Source organism: Lynx canadensis, chromosome C2 (genome assembly GCF_007474595.2).
Source record: "Lynx canadensis isolate LIC74 chromosome C2, mLynCan4.pri.v2, whole genome shotgun sequence".
Lineage (NCBI taxonomy): Eukaryota > Metazoa > Chordata > Mammalia > Carnivora > Felidae > Lynx > Lynx canadensis.
This window is the reverse complement of record NC_044311.2, coordinates 19248520-19258574: the sequence shown is the minus strand read 5'-3', so window position 1 is coordinate 19258574 and position 10055 is coordinate 19248520. Positions and strand designations below refer to the sequence as shown.

Below are 10055 nucleotides of genomic sequence, written 5' to 3'. Positions count from 1 at the left end.
AAAGTATTGTGCCTACCTAGAACAATGACAACACACGCGTTGGTCATAGTTGAGTGCCTGGCGCATAATAAGAATTCAACCTCAAGGGCACCTGGGTGGATCAGTCAGTTAAGCATCAGACATCAGCTCAGGTCATGATCTCACCGTCAGTGAGTTCGAGCCCTGTGTGGGGCTGTGCTGACAGCTGGGAGCCTGGAGCCTGCTTCGGATTCTGCGTCTCCCTCTCTCTCTGCCCCTCCCCCACTCACACTCTGTCTCCCTCTGTCTCTCAAAAATGAAGAAATGTTAAAAAAAAATTTTTTTTTTAAGAATTCAATCTCAATCAGGGGCGTCAGGGTGGCTCGGTAGGTTAAGCATCTGATTTCAGCCCAGGTCATGATCTCCTGGTTTGTGGGTTGGAGCCACGCATGGGGCTCTGCACTCGTGGTGCAGAGCCTTCTTGGGATTCTCTCTCTCTCTCTCTCTCTCTCTCCTACCCCACTTTCTCTCACATGCTCTCTCAAAATAAATAAATAAACTTAAAAAAAAAAAAAGAATTCGGTCAATGTTTGCTGTCATCACTTTCACCGGAAAGCAGAACTGGAATCAGAGGACCCAGGTTCCATTCTCAGCCCTGCTGTTACTGGAATACAGAGCAATCACTGCTTACAAAGCCTTCGTGGCCCTTTCCCACTTTTTTGCGGGGGATGGGGGAACTGCTTGTTTTCCGTTTTCTGTTGAAGTCTGTGAAAGAAGAGCTTAAGACCGCTCAGTGGCTGTTCTTACCCAGGCAGGGACGTGAGCGGCGCGAGCTGCAGACCAGTCCCCGGGAGGAGCCGGCTGAAGAGGCCCGCGGGGCACCTGCGCCCTTGGACCCGCCTGTGGCCCCGGGTTGAGGATCCACATGTTGGGAAGCTGGAGCAGCCCATTCACCCTGAAATGCCTCCTGTGTCACGGTCTTGTCAGCAGCAGCCAGCCCTTCCTTTCCGAACTCTTCGGGAATCTCTGCAGAAGGGCAGATCACGTGTGCCCTCCGGTGCGTGGTCGGGGCGGGTGCCGCACATGCGCAGAACTTTAGCCCCCCCCCCCCCCCCCCCCGCTCCCGCCGCCTGCGACCTGCTGAGCGAGCTCCCTTACTGCCCGGTGGGAAGGAAATGTCCACACAGTGCAGAGGAGCATCTGTGTTACACAGGTTAAGGCACAGAGGTAGGCAGGACAATGCGAGATGCCTCTGTGAGCGGCTGGTGGTCAGCCATGGGATTCGCATCCACCGGAAGTCGTGGCTCTGGGAAGACTGCCGGGACCAGGTTGGTGAAGGTTCCAGGAATGAAGCGGTCAGCCATAGACGTGGCTCTGGTGGCAGCAGCCAACTCCAGCACAGCTCCCTGGCCAGTATTCTTGGAGGAAATGACATTGACATCAGCCGGGTTTTCAAGGGCAGGAGCTGCCAGCAGAAGCGTCTCTCGGGTTCTGTTCGGATGTGTGACTCAGATGCCATCGCTGTGTACTGTCCCATTTGGAAGTCAAGGTGGGTGCCACCTTAGTGGGCTCCTGCTGCAAGGAATGTGAGGACATCTTCACTTGCAGGACATCAAGGGCTCTGCACAAGGTCAAAGTTTCCCTTTAAGTGACATGGGAACCCAGAACAACCCCTCTCTGGGTAGCATGCAAAAGACTTTTCTCACTTTTAACATCCTATCTTTCCATCTCACATGCCCGACATCCGTGCCTTCTGTTCCTCACCAGGGAAACATTCTGGGGTGTGTAGTGAGCCTAACCCTCAAAACTATAGCTAGAAGATAAGAAAGTAACGGCGAAGGCATCTACAAGACAAAAATAACAATCCGGTGTGACAGTTTTTTCAAAGTCTTTTCTAAATGATAGCACATTTCAACTATTATCAAGCATTAATTCATTAGGAAGTTTGCCTACTGGATAGTAAAGGGCACAGAGAAACTAGGTTTTAAAGACACATTCAAAGGGAATGAGGGATTCTGTGCAGGAAGGCTGAGGTGGGATTGGATAGAATGATAGAGCCACGCTTCTCAAACTTTAATATGCATGTGATCCCCTAGAGTTAGTTCTTTTCTTATAATGCAGGTTCAGGTTCAGCAGGTCTGGGGTGGGGCCTGAGATTCTGCCTTGCTAATGACTGCCGGTCCACAGACTACGCTCTTAGCAGTGCCATGGAAACAGGCGGTCCAGGTATCCAGGGCCTCTATGCCTGTGGGTGTGGTGCAAATGACGAGCTTTTTCAACTTAAAATTTTTGCTTGGAGTCAATGAAGTCACTGCAGACGTCTGGCTTCCAAAATATCATCCGGGAAAAATGAGCTTCAGAAATGCCAATCTCTGAACTCCCATTGCTTCCAGCATTTTCAAATAACATCAAAAACAGGCCAGAATAAACATAAACAGGACTTGAATAAACGTAACAGATCAGAAAGTATTTAAGTGATCATCAGATTATTCCAGGTGTTCCCAAAATTTCTCACTTTTGAGGGATCTTTGGTGACCCATGATTTCCTCAGTGTCCTCAGCCTAAATGAAATAACCAACTGTTCTATTTACTAAGTAGTCAGGTCCCTACTTAAGAGTTTTTGTTTTTTCTGTTTGTTTGTTGCTTATTTTAGGTCCAAATAACTTACTAGCTATTTGAAAACAATGATATGCTTAAACTGAAGGAAAATATGTTTTTATTTCATCCTCAAATAACCACAAGTAGTTACTAATTGGGATGTGTGTGTCCATAGGGCACTGCATAACTTCTCAAATTATAGAATCAGATTGGACACTGGCCACATGCCGCATTCCACTCTGCTTTTCATGTTGTAATAGTTACTTAGTATAGCAACTGTCAAAAACACCGCTTCACAAATATATGACACCACTGAGAAGAATGTAGTACAATCTTATTGAAGAAACTGAAAACTATCCTGAGCTAGTAGTTTATGTGGTATCCAAGAAATACTGAATATTGCTATACTCCCCTCAAAAACTGAAAATTTTCTGAGGCACCCTAAGGTACTTTGGCTCAGTTTAGGAATTGCAGGATTATTATATTATATTATATTATATTATATTATATTATATTAATATATTATATTATACCCTTCACTAAGTACTAATCATGACCGAAGGCAAAGTAAGAATTTTAAAAGAAGAAATTTTTGCGGGACTGCCAAAAGCAATACAACAAAATTCCCCTTAGCGATTAAAGAGAAATTGATTATTCCCTGTCTTGTTAGAACAAAGGCATATTCTTCTTAAATTAACATTAGGATTCTTGAGACAAAATGCTACAGTGATTTCAAGGAAATCATCTTCCTGATATTTTCTCAATCACAACACATCACTTTCCCATCAGCAAGAAGGACTTTGCATATAAATATTATTATTCTTTTATTTTCTTATGTTTGCCCTCTATTTCTTTGACGTTCGATTTCACATTAAACCTAAGGAACAATTTTGAACATTTAAGCTTTACCAAAAAAAAAAAAAAAAAAAAAACAAAAAAAAAAAAACCCTTGATTGATTCAAAGTTTTACTTTATGTACCTACAATTTCCCAGTAGTCCTATTTCTCAATCAGAATTTGAATAATCTTTACAACTTGTATTCCCCCAAACTCAGATTTAATGACTCAGTAGGTTCAGAAAGAGAGATAACAGCTGCAACTCATCCCGCGGTGCTATTCAGTAATGACAATGTTATACCACATTAGCAATTGTGACATTAATAAAAAGAAGCCCATAGGATTAACCAAAGACAGCTGACTTTAGTCAAATGTAGGTCAGGCTTTGTTTGCTCAGAAGCTGGTAATAAATTCCCAGGTAAGTGCTCTCGTGTGTCACACATATATGTCAGGAGCATAATTTCAGCCCCACTAAATGATTCACATTTTTAAGTTTCTGTAAGCCATTTTTGAATTATTGTTAAGCATTTAATTTCACTGCCGGGCCTATAGGCTCCTTAAAATTATTAACTTATGTGACATTACAGCATGTTTTTCCTTTAGGTACCACTTAAAAACACCTTGGAGAATTTCATGTTCACCTTCCAGATACTGAAGTTCTTACTAGAAGAGGCTCAGGGGTCACCCCTAATTTATAGCATAATTATGGGGAAAATGGTGTTGGTGGCTAAGCTAGCCATCTATAATCACAAAGTCCTCATTGTCACGGGAAATGTCATTGTAAGCCTAATGTGAATATTGCATTCTTAATCAAGTCTTGTGGTCTGCTTTATACAAAAAAGAAGTCCAGAACCACACAATCCTAAGATATATTTAAAAAATATAAATACTTTGGAAAACATTTTCGCATTTTTAAAGGTTATACATACACCTCCCATATGATACAGACATGGTATTTGTCCAAGAAATGCAACCACATGTCCACAGAAAGACCTGCACAAAAATAATCATAATGGTCCCAAACTGAAAAGAACCCAAACCAACAGACAGATGGCTAAAGAAATGGTGGTCTACTCATATGTGGGAACGCTACTCGACAATCAAAATGAAAGCACCACAGATCTATGCAACAATCATGGACGAATCTCTAAAACACTGTGTTAAGTGATAGTAGCTAAACATAAAACAGTATGTGATGCATGACTCCCTTTACACGCAATCCTAGCACAGTCAAACCAACGTATGGTGATAGAAGGCAGAGTGGTCCTGGGGTCTGGAACGGTGCAGGACTGTCTGGGAGAAGCCCAAGGCACTTTGTGAGTAACGAGGAGACCCTATCTCGATGGGGTGAGGTATTGTGTACATAGACATTTGTCAAATTCATCAAACTGTACATTTTAGATCGTACGTTAACATGCGTATGAAATATGCCTCAATAAGTAAAATATATGTGGGTATTCTGCAAGCTCTTTAATTGTATACTTAAACTTTATTAAGTCAGACACCTTTATTAAATATTTATGTCACTGTAAAATGTGATGAGGTCTTTTAGATATAATCAAAAAGAGATGTCACCCGAAACAGTGACTAATCTAGTATTACCCAATTAAGGGTAAAAAAACAGCATAGTTAACGAAATAGGTAATTTCAATTTATTGACATCTTAATTCCTTCTGCATGCAAATGGCATAACTTGAGAGATCTGTGTTTATAAATTTGAAAAATCAGAAAGATATCAACTGGCATAAATGCAATTAAGTACTTAAAACTTTATACCCAAATATATCTATTATACGCAAAAGAGTAAATGATACAAACATCATTTGAATTTCTAACACTAAGCAGAATTCAGTCGACTCTTCCAATACAGGATTTGCCCCTGCCACCACTCTGATTCAGGGCCTTGTTTTTGTTTGGCTTTGTGTTGTAAGTGCAACAGATTCCTAACTGGCTTTCCTAATTTCGCTGTCATCCTCCTTTGATTCATTTAAAGCCATCATATTAATCCTTCAGCACAGCCTGCAAGAGTGTCTCCCACCATACATCGCAATTAAGTCAAGGTCATCTCCCTAGACCGTCATTCAAAAACTGGTGGTCTGACCACAGTCTGCCTGCCATTATACCTAATCTCATGACCCCTTTTTCCCTGGTCTCCCATCAGTGCACAGATCTGCAGTGAGGCAACTGAATGATGCTCCCATTCCTGCCACTGGGCCTTTGCCTAGGCCACCTGTCCATCGGAATTTTATATCCTTTTGTCCCTACCTTACCATCCATATCCATCCGGTTTTCAAGACCCACTTTAGCTATCACTTCCTCCTTAAGGACATTCTTCATTTTCCTCACCCTCAGAGTAACCTTTCTTTCCTATAATCACTCATCACGTTGCATGCCCAGTTTTCATATCATAATCTTCATTGTCTCTTTTATATTGTGAAGTGGTTTGGACTCCAGCTCCAGAGACAAACACACAGCTTACACACTTAGCTCCCTAGCTATCAGAACGTAGGCAGGTTGCTTCATTTCTCTATGCTCCTGTTTATTCACCTGTTAAAAAAATAAAATTAAAATGGTACTTTCTTGGGGCGCCTGGGTGGCTCAGTTGGTTAAGCATCTGACTCCTGATTTCGGTTCAGGTCATGATCTCATGGTTGTGAGATCAAGCCCTGTGTCAGGCTCCACACTGGATAAGGATTCTCTCTCTCCCTCTCCCTCTGCCCCTCTCCCCTGCTTGTGTGTGTGCTCTTTCTCTGTCTCTCTCAAAAAACAAAAACAAAACAAAACAAAACAAGACAAAAAACAAAAAAAAAAACAGTACCTTTCTTATATAATTGTTGTGAACAGAAAATTAGATGATATAGTGTTTACTCTGGCACACATTTTGAACGTTCAGTACTTGCCCCCAAACCTGCTTGCTATAAGACAATAAATTCTCCAAACAAATTAACTGTGTTTAAAGAATTGGAAGAACTTGTAAATGGAGAGTTTTGAGGACTCTCAAGTTATACCGGAAGGTTGGGGGAAGGTAACTTTTGCTATGATTTCCAAAATAGGGCATACGTTAGCTTTCAAAAACTGCCGAATGGTGATGTTAACTCTAGGCAGGAACAGTCTGGTGAAAAGGAAAACAAAAACAAAAACAAAGAAAAGGAGAAGCAGTCCAGGTACCAAAGAGAAATGAAAACACATGTCTACATGAAGACTCCTACATGAATATTCAAAGCAGCTTCACTCATAATAGCCAAAAACTAGAAACAAATGTCCACCAACAGGGAAGTGGATAAACAAAATGTGTTCTGTCCCTACAACAGAGTATCACACAGCACTAAACAGGAACATACCACTGAGAGAGCAACGGTGTGGAGAATCCCAAAGTCTTAATATTGACTAAAAGAAACCAAACACACACAAAAAAACAAGTGCATACTGTCTACTCTCTCTCTATGAAATTCTAGAAAGTGTAAGTAACCTATCATGACAGAAAAATCGGTGGTTGCCTGAGGATGGGGGACGGGGGGAGGGGTGACTGCAAAGAGGCAGGAGGAAACCTTGGAAGCTGGTGGAAATGTTCTGAGTCTCAGTTACAGTGGTGGTTTGAAGGGACTATACATACTTCTGTCAAAATTCATCAAATTGTACATTTCAGATTTATGTAAATACACCTCCATCTAACTATTTTTTAATTTGTTTTAATGTTTATTTATTTTTGAGAAAGAGAGAGCGCGTGCAAGCAGACGAGGGGCAGAGAGAGGAGACACAGAATCTGAAGCAGGCTCCAGGCTCCAGGCTCTGAGCTGTCAGCACAGAATCCGATGTGGGGCTTGAACCACGGACCATGGGATCATGACCTGAGCTGAAGCTGGACGCCCGACCAATGGAGCCACCCAGGCACCCCTCCGTCAAACTAATTTTTGAAAAAATAAGCAAAAAGTAAAAAGCTTTAAGTCAATGAGACCCTGAAAGAGGAGTGGGGCTTATTGGAACACAGTACATTTTCATTAAGAAAACGCCATATTTGTCTGGCAGTTTTTCCTTCTTCATCAGGGCTGCTGGGTTGCAACATCTGGGAAATACAGTAGATGCAAAGCATCTGAACCTCCGCAGAAAAGTTGAAGAGATTTTTCATGATACACCGTGACATGAAGTAGAATTTTACATGATAAGTGCAAGGACAATTGAAGAATTGAGTGATGATTCCCGTGTCATGCTACAAGTGTCAGACCACATAGTTCTATATCCAGGCTGTTTAACATTTTTCTCAATTATTTGCCTGAACACCTAAGGGCACAGCCATCAACTTCATGTTGACTGAACATTGCTATGTTAAAAGACAAGAATCTAAATTATCTTCATAGGCAAGGGCAGTAGTTTAGATCTAACAAGGTGAAACTTCACAAGGACAGCTATTAAATAACTGAATTGAATCCAAAATCTAGCTTTCCAAGTATAAGACAGAAGTTTCATGCCATACCAACAGGACATTAGAACAAGAAGCCTTAGGGGCATAATCAGTAATAAGTTCAGTGTCAGTTAACTATGAAATGTAACCCTTAAGGAAGTTAATACGACCGTCGGTTACATCAAGAAAGATACAAACTTTAATAGAAAGGAGGTGACACGCCAGTCAGAGTGGCCAAAATGAACAAGTCAGGAGACTATAGATGCTGGAGAGGATGTGGAGAAACGGGAACCCTCTTGCACTGTTGGTGGGAATGCCAACTGGTGCAGCCACGCTGGAAAACAGTGTGGAGGTTCCTCAAAAAATTAAAAATAGATCTACCCCATGACCCAGCAATAGCAATGCTAGGAATTTACCCAAGGGATACAGGAGTGCTGATGCATAGGGGCACCTGTACTCCAATGTTTATAGCAGCACTCTCAACAATAGCCAAATGATGGAAAGAGCCTAAATGTCCATCAACTGATGAATGGATAAAGAAATTGTGGTTTATATACACAATGGAATACTACGTGGCAATGAGAAAGAATGAAATATGGCCTTTTGTAGCAACGTGGATGGAACTGGAGAGTGTGATGCTAAGTGAAATAAGCCATACAGAGAAAGACAGATACCATATGGTTTCACTCTTATGTGGATCCTGAGAAACTTAACAGAAACCCATGAGGGAGGGGAAGGAAAAAAAAAGAGGTTAGAGTGGGAGAGAGCCAAAGCATAAGAGACTCTTAAAAACTGAGAACAAACTGAGGGTTGATGGGGGGTGGGGAGGAGGGGAGGGTGGGTGATGGGTATTGAGGAGGGCACCTTTTGGGATGAGCACTGGGTGTTGTATGGAAACCAATTTGACAATAAATTTCATATATTGAAAAAAAAATAGAAAGGAGGTGAAATTCTTGTTCTGTTCTCCACGATAGGCTTACACTAAAATATTGCATTAGTGAGAAAGCAACAAGGGCTTTTTAGCCTAGAGAAGAGAAGACAAGGCTGAAAGGTAGGAGCAGGGGTGGAGCAAGGAAACTAGGGGAAAATATGCCAATGGTAATGTCATAAATAATTGATGGCTGCAAAACCTTTGTCAATTCTCTCCATCAAGAAGTGGAGTTATATTTCCCAGTATTTGAATCTGGGCTATTCTGTGGCCATTTTGACCAAGAGAATGAAGGGAAAGTGATATCGTGCCAGTTCCAGACTCAGTCTTAAATAAGACTGACACCTTCCATTACCTATCTCTGAGAATCAAGTCGCCATGTAGTAAAAAATCTCAAGCAGCTTCATGTAGCATAATCGAGGCAGCCAGCCAACAGCCCCAGTCAAGCTGTCTGCCAGCCCATGTAAGTAAGCCACTTAGAAGTACATCTCTAGGGGCGCCTGGGTGGCTTAGTCTGTTAAGTGTCGGACTTCGTCTCAGGTAGTGATCTCACGGTTCATGAGCTTAAGCTCCGGTTTGTTATACAGCAAAAGAAAACTTGCATCTTCAAATATATGAAGAGCTATCATATGCTTGGCCGCATGGGCTAGAATTAGAACTGATATGCATAACTGATTGCAGGCTAGAACTCCAAAGATAAGACTAAGCAGAGAAATCCAGAAAAAGGGAGTGCCAGAGTTGTGGGACTTATGTGGTGTTAGTACTGGCCTTAAGGAAATAAACAAAGAATCTAGATTAGAATGCTCCAAAATGCACAGCTAGCCCAGGCTCAATTTCAAATGGCATCAGTTCCTAAGAGTTCCGTCTGAAGTGGCAGAGATGGGCGTCATAGTTCCAGACGGATCCCAGTCATTCAATGGTTGGGGGTAGACAGACAGGCAAAGACTGGAAAGTTGTTAAGATCCCAGTTAAAATTCAGAGTGGGATGTCGTCAGAGTGACCACCCCAAACCAGATGGAAACAAAGGCACAAGGGCTGGGTACCAGAGTGGGAGCTTAAATTGGTGTAGCTTGGAATGCCACCATCCACCCCCAGACCTATCAGACATCAGACATGGCCCTTGATCCCATTCTCTAATAGGAGTGCAAATCCTAATGTGCCATCGGGCTAGATGAAGATTAATTTAGAAACCAGCCAACTGAGGAGTTAATTTAGGAACTGGGATGGGCAAGTAGACAGAGAGCAGCTCTTCAGTATCCTTAGCTGGGTAGGGCTCTGACAAGAGGTTTCTGAGGGGAGCTACTGAAAAGTAGGTTTCAGTTTAATACAAGAAACT

The 10055-nt window shown here is 42.1% G+C and overlaps 1 pseudogene; it reads right to left on the bottom strand.

The window, feature by feature from the left end:
- Positions 1–617: 617 nt before the first annotated feature.
- On the bottom strand, positions 618–5729 carry LOC115522799 (annotated as a pseudogene).
- Positions 5730–10055: the final 4326 nt, after the last annotated feature.